The sequence below is a fragment of the Embiotoca jacksoni genome, unplaced genomic scaffold, assembly GCF_022577435.1.
Source record: "Embiotoca jacksoni isolate LCO1_2020_lvr unplaced genomic scaffold, fEmbJac1.0.p SCAF_11, whole genome shotgun sequence".
In the NCBI taxonomy this organism is placed as follows: Eukaryota; Metazoa; Chordata; class Actinopteri; family Embiotocidae; genus Embiotoca; species Embiotoca jacksoni.
The window spans coordinates 15,660,174-15,678,384 of NW_027185241.1; the positions used below are offsets into that span (position 1 = coordinate 15,660,174).

General features: G+C 41.4%; 1 protein-coding gene across 2 annotated transcripts in view; it reads right to left on the reverse strand.

Moving 5' to 3' along the window:
- The window catches only part of znf516 (zinc finger protein 516), a 47,997-nt gene extending 37,507 nt beyond the window's left edge, over positions 1-10,490 (reverse strand). The window contains exon 1 of one of the 2 annotated variants that reach the window (XM_069143338.1): positions 10,404-10,490. The gene's annotated coding sequence lies outside the window, so the exon portion shown is untranslated. Of the gene's footprint in view, positions 1-7,336; positions 8,063-10,403 lie in introns of those variants that run through there. The other variant, XM_069143337.1, reaches the window with a different exon arrangement.
- Positions 10,491-18,211: the final 7,721 nt, after the last annotated feature.

The window sequence follows — 18,211 nt, forward strand, 5'->3', positions numbered from 1 at the left end:
TTTTTCTATTTGTGTTTTATAGTTATTTATAGTGATTAAATTCCCAGTGAAGTTTCAGTGCACTGATTGTGGACAATAAACTGTAAAATAACCTGCCTCCTTTACATATCTTTGTCACAAGTGTCAAAAGTGGTTGATAAGCACATGTGATGGATTACTGCAAACAATTTGTGTTCATATATACTGTATGCCCAGTATAAATATAAAGAATATTGGTTGATATATTGGTATCGGAATATTTTTACTCCCTAATATCGGCATCTGCATTAATCCCAATAATCCAGAATCGTTCGGGCTCTATTTATTAGTACAACTATAAGTGGAAGTAGTGGTAGCTGTCGTGTCGTATGTCAATGCAATTTGTGATTGGGATTATTTGCAGAGTTGCTGCCTTCAAATGGACCTGGTGAGCTCGTGGTTACGACATGGGAAATCGCTCGGCCTTCAAGTGGTTAAATCGTGAGAACACTGTTGCTAGGCAACCGCAATGTGGACGGCGTCCAGAAGCCACAGAGGCTGACAATTTAGCAAGCTAGCAGCAAACGTAGATAGATAGATAGATAGATAGATAGATAGATAGATAGATAGATAGATAGATAGATAGATAGATAGATAGATAGATAGATAGATAGATAGATAGATAGATAGATAGATAGATAGATAGATAGATAGATACTTTATTAATCCCACAAGGGGAATTTTTTTTCACTACAGCAGCATTATAGGTACAGGAAAGCAATAAAACAACAGTAAAATATAAAATATAAAATGCACAGTATATACAATAAAATAGAATAAAATAAAATAGAATAATTAAATTAAATTAAAACTAACTAAACAATAATGCAAATATTTAAACAAACAAGAAAACAGACAACCAACGGTGTTATTGTTGTGATGGATTTTACCAGAGATGAGTTAACGTAGTGCACGAAATGCAAATGCAGAATGACAGAAGAGGCTGGATGAGGCTCATTTTCTTCAGACGTATTATCAAATTCATAGGTGTATTGTAACGTGACACTCTGCCACTTTTTTCTCCAAATAAGGAAATTAAATGTTTGCAGTTGTCTTGAGCCGCTCCTATTTGCTGTCATAAAGTTACCGCATGGCCCTGTGAATATAAACTTAATATAAACTTAACTCAACTTTCAAACTAAAAGCCCTCTACCGTTTCAGAAGATAGAAACCCTTCATTCTTAGCGAAGCTTTTATTGTGAAACATCTGCAGGAACTGCAGGACTGAAATCTGACAATCACACTTTAGATGAGTAATCCAACAACTATTGAAAACAGCAGGATTATGTTGTGGATTTAATTCTAAAATGACTCCCCATTCAACGAAAATTAACTTCCACAACATGCAAACTTTGAGATTTCAGAAAATTCAGAGGTCATCAGTCCCACAAGAGGGTGACTTTCATTTTGACTGTTCTTGTGAATCTAGTGAAGGAAACCCCATTTGAAGGCAAATGCCAACAGTTGCAAATACTTAAGACACGTGTCAGATAAAGATTTTATTTATTACACATTGGCACTCCAATTGTATTGGTCATACTGATATTTTAGTAAGGGTTACAAATAAAAAGATTTATTATTTGTAACTTTTTTATTGCATATGTGAGCAGTCAAATGAGGAAACTTCCAATACCAGGAAATAGATCTTGTTAAATTATTGTCACTAACGACTACAAGCAACCGTAATAAATGAGGAAATGTGCTCAGCACTGTGAATGTTTCCTTTATATGTGTCATAGATCAGTTATTGAATTGAAAAGCAGGTGTGCCCTTTGTTTTTTAATGACAGCATTCACTGTGGAATCATTTAATAAGCGCCGGCTTTATTATAATGTAGCTCCAATTTAAATTAATTTTCTCACAAACTGTTTGCATTAACCTCTCGGTGAATGTGTACAAATGAGAGTATTTAAAATGTGACTTTGGTGACACGTATTGAAAAAAAAAAAAAACTAAAACATGGAGTTTAGCTACAGCTAATTAGTGTGGGTTGTTCCCACACCTACATTCAGCTGCTGTTACTTTGACAGGACCTGTGCTCCGTCTTGTTTTATCAGTGACCCCGAAAAAGACAGCTAACACTGAAACAAGTAGGGAGGAGGAATAAAGTAGGTATATACTGTATAAATCTTTAACTATTTTTATTTCTTCAGCCAGTTGTTGCCTGTAATAAATCTATCCAGAATGGTTTTCGGTGGGGAGTTTTTGAGTCCCAGTCTCATGCTGTTTCAGTGGGGCTTTCCACCACAGCAACATTGAATCCTTGTTATAATGGTAAAGTTTGAAGATAACAATTTCCTGGTAGATATCATGTTTGTGCAGGTTTAATGAAAAACAAGCAGCATTCTTCTCTCCCCACCCCTGTCACAATGGGCGAAGGCTAAAATGGCCCTGTGCCTAAATCCCCCCGGCCAGCACCTCCCCTACCCCCCCACCAACTCTAACCCCTAACCCCTCTCCTATCTTAATCCTCCGATTACCACATAATTTTCTTTGGGTCTAATTTAGACAGCTATCGGGCTTCCCGGTTTAGTACCTGGACAGTGCTACTTGGCTTGGCAGGGACTGTATTGATCCATATGGGTGGGGAGGGTGCAGGTGTGACCCAAATAAAGGGATTAGCTACCCACCTGTTACCCAAGTTTCAAGAAAAAATGGGCATGTAAGAAGTGAAGAGTGGATTTAAATATTCTCTGGAAATGTGTAGGATGATGGCAAATGTAAATTCCTTCTGATTATCCGAGGCAGTAAGCAATACGTTTCCCATGGAGAGCTCATTTATAATTTAATCCAGGAGCTTGGTGTTTCTAGGATAACACAGAGAGATTGCCCTTTCAGAGTGGAAACCCCCGCCATGTAGCAGGGAATCAATGCCACCACCACAGAATAGACACTAGACTTTGTATTAAATTGATGCGGCTGTCTGGACCACCAGCAAAGGAAGCTTCAATTCTTACTGTTTTTTCTTTTTTTGTTGTTTCGTAACAACTGAAGGAACAGCTGTTAAAATAGGTTTTTACACTTCTTGTTTGCTGCCTCTTGCCATGCTCCAACCGCAATATGCCACAGAAAGTTATCTAAACCTATGAAGGCAGATACATATTTGCTTTCATGTAGAAAGGATTGATACAATCTAAAGCACAACAGAGATGAGCTGAAAGAAAGAACGGGGAGAGTATGACTTCAGCCCAACTGACTGGGTAGGAAAACATATCTGTCTTTGGGGTTTTCTCATATAGATCAAAGACATACAGCATCAACACAAACAGTTGAGACAAAGATAAGGAATCAAAGCAGGGTAGTTATTTGAGTCAAAAAAGGACTGAATAGAATCAAATTACCACTTAAAGGTCCCTTATTGTATAAATTCATATTTCCATTTCTTTTTTGATTATAAAGCATGTCTAGGTATATATAAACTCTGTCAAAGTGTCAATAAAGAAATGCACACGGGTCTGTATTTAGGAACTGTGGCATTTGGTTGGGCCGTTTGGACTTCTATAAGTTTGTGATGTCACAAACTCACGCCCGTGTCATATGTCCGCTGTCAGCACAGCCGCGGAAAACATCGAGCAGTCATTGTATCATGAAGTGAGCAAGCTACAGGACCAGAGCTAACCTCTGGTCCTGGTTGGCCAGGGCGCGTGTCACTCAGAAAAGTGTCAGCCAATCAGGAGAGAGGGTCAGTGATATCAATACAACTTAAAGACACATAAACGAAACAGCCTGTTCTTTAGATCTAAAGATCCAGAGGGGAACTTTAAAGTGGACTTGTAAACTATACCGAGACGATATTTGGTAATTAAACTCAAAATATTGTCTTATGGATATCAATGCTGCTAATAAAACATCAGAAAAGTGTCAAATATGAGATATTTACAGATGTATTTGTACAGTACAACCCAATTCTTAGTTAATTTTCCAAGTTTTGGATACCACCCACAGAGAACTCACTCCATGCTAATGCTTGTCAGTATGGCATGAAAATAAACAGCTTTTCATCTTTCCACAATTCTCTACTTGGGGATTTAGACACTTAAACCAAAGCCATTTTCCACAAGAGAAACAAACAAGGAGAGAGCCGGGGCACCTGGGGAGAAACACAGACCTGGTTGTAAAAAACGTCTTGTGCTACATCCAGAAGAAAGCAGATTTTGCAGACCAACGTCATAAGCCCTGTCTATTATTCAGAAATCTGCATTACGTGATGTTTTGAGAAAGAAAGGGGGCAGCAGAAACAAGGTTGCCATATTATCACCCTTTAAGTTGATTTGGTTAACAGTTAGCAAACGATTGCCACATCCAGCAGATATTACGAAACATTCATTCATTCAGACTTGTGTTTCTGGACACCTTGCAAATATAAGTCCAACATTTATGATACTTTTAGCTCTGTTTCAATCTCCAACAACTAAAATGGACAACACTTGTTCATCTCGCCGCTTAATGCTCCAGAAAACCAAAACAACAGGCTAAAAGTCACTACATTTACGCAGAGCCGAGGTGAAATGCAAATGTTGGGTGATAATTCTCTTTGGGTTCATCAGTACAAGTAAACCATTCATTAGTGTCATAAGATCTGTTGTTAATATATTTGTTTGGGATTATACCTTTAATATCTTCAGCTAGTGTGAAAACAATCCATCAGAACCAGCTATTTATGATTTTTTTTTTCTTTTCTTTTTAAAGAAGACAACAAAGGTTTGCCGCACCTCCAATACAGTGATATTACCTTGAAAAAAACTGCAGTATGGCAGCTATTATAGTGTTGAGCCCCCTTGTCATTAGGTGAAGGTAAATGACTATGTCCATGGTGAAAAGGCACAAGGCAGTAATGAGTAATGAAAACAGCGGAGTTAGTGCTGCCATTCAGTAAAGGGCCTGCTGCTGTGGAATGTGAGGCGCCATTCATTCACATGGGTTAAAAATGCATTTCTGCCACCACAAAGCCCTGCCTTGTCCTCATTGTTTCTCGCCAGACCAATAAAACACTTCCACATACTGAAGGGACAAGACAAAAAAAATAAAAAAAACAAAAAAAAAATGAAATTGCTAATTTTACTCCCACAGATACAGGAAAAAAAAAAAAATAGGGGGGTGAGGGTGAACTTTGCAAAAAAAAAATAAGTCAAATCTTTGGGAGAGATAAAGAGTCAAGACAGAGTTGAAAGTTTGGTCATGATAAATGCCGGGATGGAAAAGTAAGCACACAAGCTAGACAAACAGCCCTATTGACAAAAGCCAAATGTATGCAGCATTTATTCAGTGTATGAAAAGACGCAGAATGGAAAAAGGAAAAAAAAAAAGCTTCATGTGCGATCTCTCGAGGGATCTGTTTGAGGCATCTGTGAAAAAAGTCCCATTTTTGTTTGTCATTTTGAAGTTTGGACATGAATCACATTTGTATTAGTCAACTGACAGCGACAAGAAGTCACCTTTAAACATAGGTCATGCTCCTCTTTCACCTTTCTTTCCAATGCTGAACAAGTGACTTCACTGAATATGTACTCGTGTGGCAAAACTCACAAAGAACAATACTCCCAACACTGAAATCTTCAGGTGGAGTTACTCCGTTTTGTGGATTTCCTTCATCTTTAGCAGACATTTAAAAAAGACGTTTGATCTAAAGTCTGGACAGAAAAGCAGTTATCTGCTGATTAAATGTGTTTACCTTCAAATCTATCCTTGGTACTGTTCACGAGTTGGAGAACAGGTGGCGCTCTTAAGGGCTATTTATTATCTAACAGTCAATTTGGGGAAGTTGGATCATTTATTGCGCTGCAGTGCCTGCCGGCGTTGGATTCACTGGTAGCTTTAACAGCAGAGTGAGAGTTGCAGGCTGAAGGAGAAATGTTTAACATAATGTTTGAAATCCGACATGAGGGAGACAATGTAATCCTGTCTGCAAAACAACGCTTTGCCTCTCTTACCCCCTCCCTCCCCTCCCTGCCCTCCCCTCCCTCCCTCCCTCTGCTCTCTATTTCTTTCTCTTTCTGTAAGCATGTGTGTGTGACCTTACACTGAAGAAACTGCTGTATCTCTCGACTACCACAGAGGAAAACAGTGCACCACATAGAGTCAATCTCAAAGGAGCCGGGAGGGGGGGGGGAGGGGGGGGGGGTGAGGGGGGGGGGTGAGGGGGGTGGGACCATCAAGTAGAGAAAAGTTGCAGCTGAGGATCTCACGCACACTGTCAATTTGTAACAGATAATTACTGAAACATTGAGGGACTGTAGACTGTACAACCTTTACATCACAACGTACTGCTGCACAGATGTAGAGAAGCTAAAAGACACTAAACTCATTCAATTACGATACACACATGAATATTATAACGTTTTGTGTGTATTTGTGCACATTCCACCGATAGCACCCCCCCCCCAAAAAACACACACACACACACACACACACACACACACACACACACACACACACACACACTATTTAGTGTACTACTGGAAGTCAAAATTCCATCAACACCAGATAAGACAACGCCTAGTTTTTACTTTGTTTATTTTTTTAACCCCGTCTCACATTATCATTAGTGCTTCTCTTTCTACAAACTAAATGAAGGTGAGCAGGTTTTGGCACACGTGCGCGTGCGCGTACTCTCCTCCCTCTCACTCTCCATGCTTTTACATAACGATCTTCTCTGATAACTATTCCAGCCTGGCCCTGAAGGAGGATCCCCATGACAATCCCATAATATTCCTATAATAGGTATCCTTTATGTTTAATAGCTTTTATAGTGACCTTAGCATAATGGATTTTTCTTTTTCTTTTTCTTTATCACCTATAGCTAGTCACTTCAAGGACTCCTGCAGCTGGTTAGAAGGCTGAGTTAATGGCGCTGTTATAGCCTCCTACTTTACAACATTATTATAATATTACTATTAAATTCCTTTAAGGAACTTCATTTTGCCTGTTATTAGAATAGCACCATTCCTGAGTGTATCACAAGATTAATGTGGCTCTTTTTTTTCGCAAGGTTCCTCTCTGTTATCAGTCAAACATTCCTCAAAATGACCCTTATCTCCACTGAAGCACATGCACTTTTTGCTGCCCATTTCTAATCAGTCCTCTCTCTCTCTCTCTCTCTCTCTCTCTCTCTCGCTCTCTCTCTCTCTCTCTCGCTCTCTCTCTCTCGCTCTCTCTCTCTCTCTCTCTCTCTCTCTCTCTTTCCACTCTTATAGGAAATGACTGGGTTAAAAACTAAAGTATGTAATAGCCAAAGATTGCAGGAGCAGCGGCAGCGGCAGCCCCGACTGAACACACCCTCAAAATAACAAATAATAATTATATACAGGCACTTCCTTACCAGTTAAAACACCGCTGAGCTCAAACACTCGTAAAAAAAATTAAAAAAGACCGGTGCAGCTCCCCAGACGTAAAGAGTCCAGATCCAGCAGAGATCCAGAGGAGATCCTCTGGATCCTCCGGTGCTGTGACTGACAGCAGCGACCCGCGGAGCAACTTTGCTCAAAAATCGATTATTATTATTATTATTATTATCTCAGGCGAATTCCTGTCTCTTTCTGTTGTACAACAGTACCGGTTCCTCTCTCTCTCTCTCTCTCTCTCTCTCTCTCGCTCTCTCTCTCGCTCTCTCTCTCCCTTCAATGTTTCTGTCTCTCGCTCGTCTCTTGTCGTTTCACTGGTGCTGCCTTCAGGTGTTGTCCGAAATGTCGTCGTTCCAAGATAGTAACAATTGTTAGGACTTCTAAAGTCAGTAACGAGGTAAAACAAAAAAATGGAGCAATCCGCGATATATTATTAATGGTTTTTTTCTTCCATAGAATATCTACTGGCTAATCCTATGTACCCCGAATTAGAGGTCCAACATGGGGGCTTTGTATAATGAGCTATTGGTTATAATATAAGGCTATTATAAGGAACTGTGTTTAGTGGTGGTTCGATATGTTGTTAATAGATACGTCAATTAATTGGTGACATATTTTGATGATCAATAATTATTATTATCTAGTAAATAGTCTGAGCCAAATATATATAGAATGTTCAGGCAACATTTTAAGACACCAGTTTGTGGCTTTTATAAACTTAAAAGATGTTTTTGATTTATTGGAAAATTAATCAACAATAGAAAAACATATATTTAACTTTCCATCTAAATAGATGTTAGACATGGCAATATTTATTTAGATTAGAAGAGAGTGTTGGTTGTTGTGGTAACAACAAAATTCTCACTTTTTTCATATTGACATTGATTGAGACATGTGCCCACACCATTTCCCATTATTCCCTCACGTAAAGGAAGTGCACTTCATAGAACACCTCTGATCACCGAACACCCCCACCATGTCACAATGTCACAGTGAGGTCCAACAACCCTTTCCAACCCTCAAATCACCCTCCACTATTTCTGATCACGTTCTCTAGTATGGGAATGGCGGAGCTTATGGGAGCACCTGAACGCACCGTGAATGGAAAGAAGCCCTGTGTGTGTGTGTGTGTGTGTGTGTGTGTGTGTGTGTGTGTGTGTGTGTGTGTGTGTGTGTGTGTGTTGTGCATATGTGTCTGTGTGTGTGGGAAACACCGGGGACAATATCGAGGGCGGAAAAAAAAAAAAAAGGAGAAGCAGAAAAAGTTTGTCCCAGCGGTGTTGTCGCTGAACCTCAGTCCTGCACGCAGAGGACGCGCATTCCGCTGTTTTTGTGTCGTTTACATCTCCACAGCCTCCGATCAGGGAGCAGGGATCAGCTGGCGCGTTCATGTGTGTGTATTTAATTATAAAGTGTCCTGAGAAGAGGCGACACTGAACAGTTGTCCCCCAGCTCACCAGTAGGCTTATCCATACATGCGCAAATGGCTTTGTGCGCAAAAAAAAAAAAAAAAAGACGTGCGGGTGCCACAGTTTGATCACACTGAGATCGGGGATTTTAGACTTCTTACTTCTGCACAGACACATCCTCATTTTGGTACAGTCACCTGTCAGATAAAGGAGGTATAGGAGAAACGTGAAAACGTCATGAATTCGGATTGTCTAACACTGAGCCCCCCCCCCGAAGTCGCAGCTCAGTCTCATTGTGTCCCTTTACCATAACAGCAGGCTCACATCCTGTAGGTGCATCATCGTTTAGGAAAAAAAAAGTTACAAGCAAAGACCCCCCTCATCACACACACACACACACACACACACACACACACACACACACACACACACACACACACACACACACACTCGCGAAACACCCGATCGACCCCCTCCTCCTTTTACTCCTCCCTCGCCACATGTTTCCGCCCCCCAAAACACACACACACACACACACACCATATACACGCACACACACACACACACACACACACACACACACACACACACACACACACACACACACACACACACACACACACACACACACACAGCACGCAGATTGTGAGTTTTAGCAGGACGCCGAGATTGAAAGAAGAAGCACCGCGACACAGCAGAGCTTCCAGCGGTTTCAGATCCTCATACTAATGATTTATAAGAAACGCCACCGCTCCGACTGCTGACACCTGCCTTGCTCAGTGGCAGTTGTGCCATGTCTATTATGTAGGACACGACTTCCTAATATGGATACCCTCCCACCCCCCCTTCCTCCTCTTTACCCCTCCCTAACGTCCACCTCCACCCTGTATGCCTGTCTCCGTGTGAATAAAACAATCTTTAAAAAAAAAAAAAACCGAGAAGAAGAAAAGAGACTGTTCTTCCACCTCTTGGATGTTTTCTGCACTGAGCTGCTCTTTTTAACACTACTTACAACTCTATAACTGCCATCTGTGTGTTTTGATGCTGTGATGATAGAGTGTTATACAAAAAAAAATTACTCAAGGAAGAGATGAGTGGTGAGCTGGTGGAAAGTTTGCTTCACCTCAGCGGTGTCGGTGAGGGATGTGTGCTGCTTTTATTCCAACGCTTCCTAATTGAGAAACTTAAGTTTAGGGTGCTTTTTGAAGGTTGACATGTGGGATGATTTACATCAATTATAAGGAGTATAATCAAACTCGTGCAAGTCATTGAGTGTCTACAAAAGTGGAAATAATAAATAGATTTCTTCTAGTTATGTTGCCATGAGATGATCACCGACAGCATGTCATACATGTTACATGTCTTTAAATCAACCACTACACCCCCTGCCTGTATGTAACCTATTTATAAATCAAGATCAGACAATCGCCTTCCACCTACAGCCCATTCTAAACACACGGGCTAGTTCACGATACTGTGTGTGTGTGTGTGTGTGTGTGTGTGTGTGTGTGTGTGTGTGTGTGTGTGTGGGTGTGTGGCTGTGTGTGTGTGTGTGTGTGTGTGTGTGTGTGTGTGTGTGTGTGTGTGTGTGTGTGTGTGTGTGTGTAAAAAAGAAGGAGACAGGAGATCTGCGTACCTGCTTTATCCAAAAGAGTAATCCAGGGTGACTTCAAGAAGCACAGACAATCCTAAAGGTGAAAGCATGCTCTTTGCAGTGTATGCTGAAGTGCATGATTGAGTAGGTCGAGTCCAAGCCGTCCCGAGGGTTGGTGGGTGGGGGGGTGGAGTGGTTGAAGCCGGGATTCCTTTCCGCGGTCATCTGCATGTCACGCATAGGTTTCGGTTCATTATTTAACATGTTTACTCATAGCGTAAAGTGCAAACCACACCACTTCCTGCCCTCAAATGCAAACCCTCGGTGCCTGCCTGAGCGTTTTGACAATTTCCTGACACCCCTTTTCCGCAGCCGAATGGTTTCTCCCGCATTAAATGGAACTATCTGCTATTGTCTCATCAGCGAAAAGTTGTTGATACTGCTCAGGACTCGGAAAAAAGTGCTTTTACCAACTTACCGACTAATTCATAAAAAAAAAATTAAAAAAAAAAAGCGAAGATTTTACATGACGCCGTGGAACAACAACGACACAAAATCATAGCTGGTGATGTAATGTCACGTTTTGTCAGTGGAGTGTCATTATATTGACAGTTGGGAGTCATTGATCCACCCTGTTGCAAGAGCCAGGCAACTGTTTCTGAGGAAAATAATAGTTTTATATCCAAAATCAAACCTTATCTCATTATAATCCCAAAAAGTAAATGAATAATACATTTTACATAAAGTCTGAATGACTTGATTCTCTGGTTAAGCCTGCTTCCTCTCCCCCCCCCCTCCCCTCCCCCCAGTTCACTGATGCATTAACACAATGTTCTGCCAACATGTTATCTCATTCTTTGCTGGCAAAGTAGGTATTTTTTGTGGAAAAACCCTGAACAAAATAAAAAATCATCAGTAATTACAGGCCTATATCTGTTTAAATGGCATAATATGACTTAGATTTGATGATTTAAAGGTGTCAAAAAATATTTCTTTCTATCATTTTAAAGACGATATGCTTTGCCACGTTAATATCTCTGGAATGCAGGACTGTCGTCTACTTTATTTTCAGTCAAGCAGGTTTTTCCAACACTGTTCCGCATAAACACATCAAAATGACAAACATAATAACACACAAACTATTAGATGTCAATCTGTGCTACTCCTTATGAGTCCTCCTCATAATAACTATATCTGCCACAAAAATACCCTGCTGCGATTCGTAGCTCTAATATGACTTCACCTTTTCAAAAAACTAACTTAAAGATAATGAACTTGTTTGATTAATCAAGTTATTTTTTTGCCACACCCTTGACAATGTCAGACAAAAAGGTGTTAACAATTCCTCCCTTGCTGGACTGGAAAGTCAAGTAAAGCATGAAAAATGAATGTGGTGTGGCCAAGTATGGTTATGTAGTTCCAATAAATGTGATTTGATATCACATTTGTTTGTTGATCTTCCATAAGCACATATTACACTTCTCACCACCACGGTGTAAACAGGCGCACAGACCGTGATGCTACACAGATCTGGTAACGCTGCGGATGAAATGTGCTCCAGTTCATTGTACGCCGAAGTCATGTGTAATAACTGTCACTCCACTGTGTTGTTGTGGGTGTTTTGCAGAGGTCAGGCTTGTTTGCTCAGCACGCGTGCAGTGAGAAGGAGCCATGTTGCTGACTGCTGATGTACCAGTGACTTTAAGACACACAGACATCTGATCAGCGACGAGCCCTCAAGCAGGTAACGGCAGGCACAACTCGTTGTATACGCAACCCCCGGAGCTCCTCAGGGCACACACATGCACATTGACCGACATATATCACAGACACTGATATGCATCGCTGCTTCCTTAAAAATAAACTGTGAACATTAATATCACATGCATGTGCACATGCGGAGGAACACACACACATCCAGGCTATGGAGTAAGTCATTATATCCTTGATGAAATGTGATCTACTCAGCTAAACACGCACATGAAAACACACTGATAGCCCCTGCAGCACACACACACACACACACACACACACACACACACACACACACACACACACACACACACACACACACACACACACACACACACAGACATATACTAAAATGCACTGCATCATTCTTGAAATGTGATCTACTTGCACACATAATGCACACACGCACACCCACACTAACACACACGCATGCATGCAGACTTCCTTACAGACACATAACATACTAAAATACATGTTTAACGTGCAACACGGCTGCTAAAATATCCCATTGCATGCTTCGGAAATGTAATTTACAACACACACATACACACTGTTGTTACTAATGTTCATTATTACACGTGAGAGAAAAAAAATCTGCTCACACCCATGGATTTAACAAAGACACACACACACACACATTAGTGATACATACACTGAACAGAGCCTCCCTACTCTCTCTCTCTCTCTCTCTCTTTCCCTGTAGTGTGTGAGTCACTGTTCAGATACTTCCTGTTATAAGAGAGCAGTCTTTAAAACAGCCTCCCTTTTCTCTCCATTCCTGCTTTCCAAGTCAGAGGGAATGTCAGGCCAAACACACACACCAAGGTGTCCTCTCCCTCTCCTCTGTCTCTCCTCTCCCTCTCTCTCCTTTTCCTCCCTGAACCAGTCGGCAGAGCAGCTCCTCTGCTGTTTGTTGAACGCCCTTCAGTCTGCACCCACTCAGCAATTTAAAACATACCTCAATGAACCTTCACCTTTAAAAAACAACAAAAAAAAAAAAAAGAGGGTGAGGAAAATCTTCTGCTGCCTATTGTGCTCGTGCTGCATGCAGATAAACAAAGCATTCGTGCATTTGCACACTGCTGCATGCATAGCTGCTTGTGCATGCGTGGCAGACACATACACACACCTCAGGGCAGCTCTTATAATAGCTACCCCTGGTATCAACACGATGATGTGCAGTGTTCCAGCCAGCACTGATTTCCATTACTGTATGTGGTGTCATTTTGTATGTGTGTTACCTGACTGTACACTTTGAATTGCACAGCATGAATTAATACTACAAGGAAATGAATAAATATATAAATATTTTATCAGGGGAAAATGCTCTGTGCTGTGCTGCAAGTAGCAAATGTGAGTCAGAGCCATGAGGTGTTGCATTATCCATGCATGTCCCTCGTAGTCTACTTAACATGTGACAAATATTTGCTTTTTGGGGAGGGGAGGGTTGAACTGTCTTCTACTTTTGCTCATGTTTTGACCCACTTCTCTCCCTTAAAGTTGATCCCCTCCCTTCTCATCTTAAAATGGCCTGGGATACGCCACCATCGCAAAGCCTTCTCCAGTGACTGACACCTTCGGCCCCCCTGTGCTCAATTAGCTTGTAGTGCATTAGCAACCGCATGCTAATTGTCAGCTGGCAGTGGAGTGCAAGGAGAACCCTCAAGGAGATACCTCAGGGAGAGCTGGGAGGGGGGGGTGGTGTGTGTGTGTGTGTGTGTGTGTGTGTGTGTGTGTGTGTGTGTGTGCTTTGTTGGCTAACCAGCCCATGAGCACATAGAGTATCTCTATAGTGCAGCAGGAGGAAGCCCACCTCTTTCCATACAACGTGAAATATTTATGGGATATATCACATTCCCTCTTTTGAATTAGACAAATAACAGTCCCCTTTTTTTGGACTCTGATACCACACATCACTCAATTCAGTTAAACAGAAGAAATATATATATACAATATATATTGTAAGTATGAAATAAATAGATAGTATAGGTACAGAATCCACATTTCTGTCCTCTTTACTGTAAATTCTGTGACAGCTGTTTGAACACATTTCTTTCTTCTTAGGTGACGTATAAATAGAAATAAAGTTTTCCAGAACGAATGCATTTTAAATTTAGGATGTTCTTTTACTTCTTCATTACTGCTGTATGGGAGGAAGTGCTGTGCCCCCCCACCAACTCACTCTTTCGCTCTCTCTTTCACTATCTTGTTGACTCGATCTCAAACAGCTTTTGGCTCTCAACTATTTCCTGGTTACACTCCACCCCTCCTTTTTTTTTTTCTTCAAAAAAATGTCACATCTTTCTCATTTCGTCCCCCCCCCCCCCACCCCTCCCACCCCCCACCCCCTCTCCACTCCGCCCCTCCTCCCTCCCACCTCCATCTATTCCTCTTCTCCTCTTTTGGTCGGCCACCTATCCTTCCCAACTTATCAAATTCCATAGGGTGGGGAGGGGAAGTGAGGGTGGATCCACCCACATGAGTGATCATTCATTGCTATTTTAGCAGTGTTGTTCTCAGCTGGGGCCACAACATCCACCTGCGAGAGAAAAAGAAAAAAAAAAGAAGCTCCCAATACAACACACAGATCTTGTTGCATCACCGGATCAGCATAAATGTAGGAGCATTAAAATGGCAATACATCACAGCGCAAACATTGTTAAAGCGGGCTTATAATAGCTAATTTGCCAGCAGCAGCAGGGAGGATAAAGATAAAGGTAAATGGCTGACTCCTGTTGTTGTTAGTTCAGGGTGTGTGCAAAATGTGTGTGAGTGTGTGTGTGTGTGTGTGTGTGTGTGTGTGTGTGTGTGTGTGTGTGTGTGTGTGTGTGTGTGTGTGTGTGTGTGTGTGTGTGTGTGTCAGGCAGCAGGGAGGGGTTGTTGAAAAGTCCTCTTAGTATAAAGGGAAGGTGACTGATTGAGAGGTCCCAGGTTGTGTTCTGTTGCTAATATAGTTATGTGGCGTAATCGTGCAATAATAACATCATAATCCCATCTGGAATGAGAAACTGTGGACTGTGCTACAGTGATTGAGGCCATTTCCTGTGTGTGTGTGTGTGTGTGTGTGTGTGTGTGTGTGTGTGTGTGTGTGTGTGTGTGTATGTGTGTGTGTGTGTGTGTGTGTGTGTGTGTGTGTGTGTGCGTGTGCGTGCGTGTCGGTGGCAGTGCATTTTAAGCAGCGGTGACTGCAGGAGGCAGCCTGATGGATACAGGATCATACTGCAGCGCTGACATTGTCTTCAGTTCTCATTCTCTTCCTCCTCCTCCTCCTCCTCCTTCACCCTCCCCTACTGTCTGCCTGCCTCTCAGCAGAATTATCACTCTAAAAAACACACTAGCCCTGAACACACCCAGCTGATGCAAGAGCAAGTGCAGCCTCACATTCACTGCAAGAACACACACATTACACTCTCTGATAAAGTGCACAGGCTGATTGCAAGAAAGGTGATGACCAAAAAGTGCTTACAAGCAGACACACACTCAAAAGCTACATATTCCCTACAGAAAAAAACAACAACTGCAGCTCACTATATTCCCCAGCTTGTTCAAAGGCAGCTACGCATGTTCAGGGACAAGGTGCCTTGATAGCAAACAGTAAGACCAAAATAGCCATCAGGGATACGAGGAGAATATCACAGCGCAGGATTTCATCATTAAATCTTATGTCACTCTGTGAGTGTGTTGCAGAGCCCACATGAGGATCCCATGTCTGACTTACACATGGCAAACAGGAAGTCAGGCAGGGGAGCCCGTTGCTGCCACCAACATGGTTTATTTCACCGGTGACAGCGACCCCATTACGTATGAGCCTACCACAGAGGAAGGGACGTGTCCGCTCCCGTCGTAGCCCCCTTTAATACAAACACAGAGCCAGCTCTGTGTGTCCTCAGGTTCAAAAGAAGTAGAGAGGAAAGAGAGGGTGATGGTAGGGTGATGGTAGGGTGTGTGTGTGTGTGTGTGTGTGTGTGTGTGTGTGTGTGTGTGTGTGTGTGTGTGTGTGTGTGTGAGATGTGGGGGTGCAGGAAGAGGTGAATAAAGCTTGCGTATGTTATCCGAGCGTGTGTTACAGCAGCGTATCCGAACCTCCTTCTATACATCAGCTCGCAGCAATTTGAAGCCACCACTATTGTGCTGCACATTGTGCTGCTTGGTCTCATCCATATGGTATCCAATGGCATTATTCACATACACAAATATAAGTAACAGCCTTTTTTTTTTTAACTGGCTTCTCATTTTATTGCCTCTGCATTTCTCATCAGGTAAAAACAGCTTGAAATCTTTCCTGCAAAAACACATTTGAAGAGGATCCAAGTGCTCTTTAGTAACATCTAATTATATGAGGTTAATCAATGCCTGCATTTTAATGTAATCTCTTCTTATTTTGAATAAGTTGCTGTTTTAACACCATTAAAGTCATATTGCTTTTGACACACGTCCACGATGCTACCTTGTGTTGCAAGCTGTCATATTACCATGGTGTTTATTTGTGCGATGATGTTGTAATTAACACGTTACCCTGGACGTGTTGCCTGTTTGACATTGTGTCTGACATTGAATCTGGTGGTAGACAAGCGCTCAGAGGCATGTGATGAGTATGCCGGCGAGAGGCTAGAGTCTAGACTCCAGGCGACACACCATATGATATTGATTATCTTTTGTTTGGCTATCTCTGCAGCTCCTTGCCCTGAAGGACTTAACTCACATTATTGTCTGGCATGAGGCTCTATTATTCCAATTTAGCGAGCTCTCCAAGCAGCGGTAAATGCACTCCTGTTGAAATGTGTCCATGAGATCCGTTAACAAGGCAGCACAACAGTGCACCTTGACTTATTAGAAGGTTTTGGTAACACAAACTTTTTTTTGACAAATAATCTTCATAGGTTTGGTTATAGCACAAGAAATATACTGCGTGTGATAAAAATACAAATTCTAACTTTTGATTTTTAGCATATTATGACTTCTGAAATCATTTCTTATTCGCATAGAAGTTTACACAAGTGTGCATCAATATTATGGCAACGTGGAGCTTTCAATGGTTTCTTTGAGCTGCTCTTTTACAAGTTTACAACATACATTTGTAATGGTTCAATTGGTATAATTTAAAAAAAAAGAAAAAAAAAAAGAAGTCTTCCGAAATCAATATGGGAATAAAAAAATATACAAACACACACTTAGATTATTAATTTAGTGTTCTGAAAGTTCCAAAAATGATTTTTAACCTGCCAATGCCAAGGCCTCTTAACTTCCTGTTAGTGATCATGATTGACTACAGCTGACAGCTTTTCTGTGCCGACATGAAAAGGGTTTGCTTGACAGCACTCATTGGATTGACTGACACAAAGTACAATGAGAACATTCAAAGACTTCAGTGAAGATCTAAGAAAGAAGATCGTAGATTTGCACAAGTCAGGAATTTCTCTTGGAGCCATTTCTAAATAATATCAGATTCCAAGATCATCAGTTCAAACATCTGGGAGGTGAAGCCACCTTGCCAAGGTCTCCAAGAAGACGGAAACTGTCACCTTCAGCTGAGAGGAAATTAGTTTGGATGATCGGAAACAACCGAAGACCCACCAAGACACAGATCTGCCATGAACTGAAAGCAGCTGCAACACCAGTTCAGTCAAGCTACTTTTACACTGCAAGGGACAGTGAGGTTGCCATCAAATACGAATAAGAAGCCCCTCCTCAAAAATAGACTGAGTAAACCTCAGTATTTTGCTCTATTTAATTCATTTGGAGTATTCCAGATATGTGCAGTTTGGTCTGATACCTGCTGTTAAATCAAACACTTAAAAGGAAGTCATGGCAGAGCAAAAAATAAGCCTATTTTTGTAGAACAGACACAAAAGATGCATCTCTTTCTGATCTCTATCTTTCGTCTACTCGCTGGGTTTCATCACATCGTGTGGAACAAAAGTTCAGTTGAGCTCATGCACAAACTTGTTGATTCAACACCCCATAAATTATAAATGAGCATTATTTTATGTATAAGTGTGAGTGCGTTAGTTTGTATTTTCATGTGAGTCTGAGGTGATGAGGGGGAGGTGGAAGCGTAGCTGTAAGACTACTAGTTTCAGGTGACCCATTTTCTACAA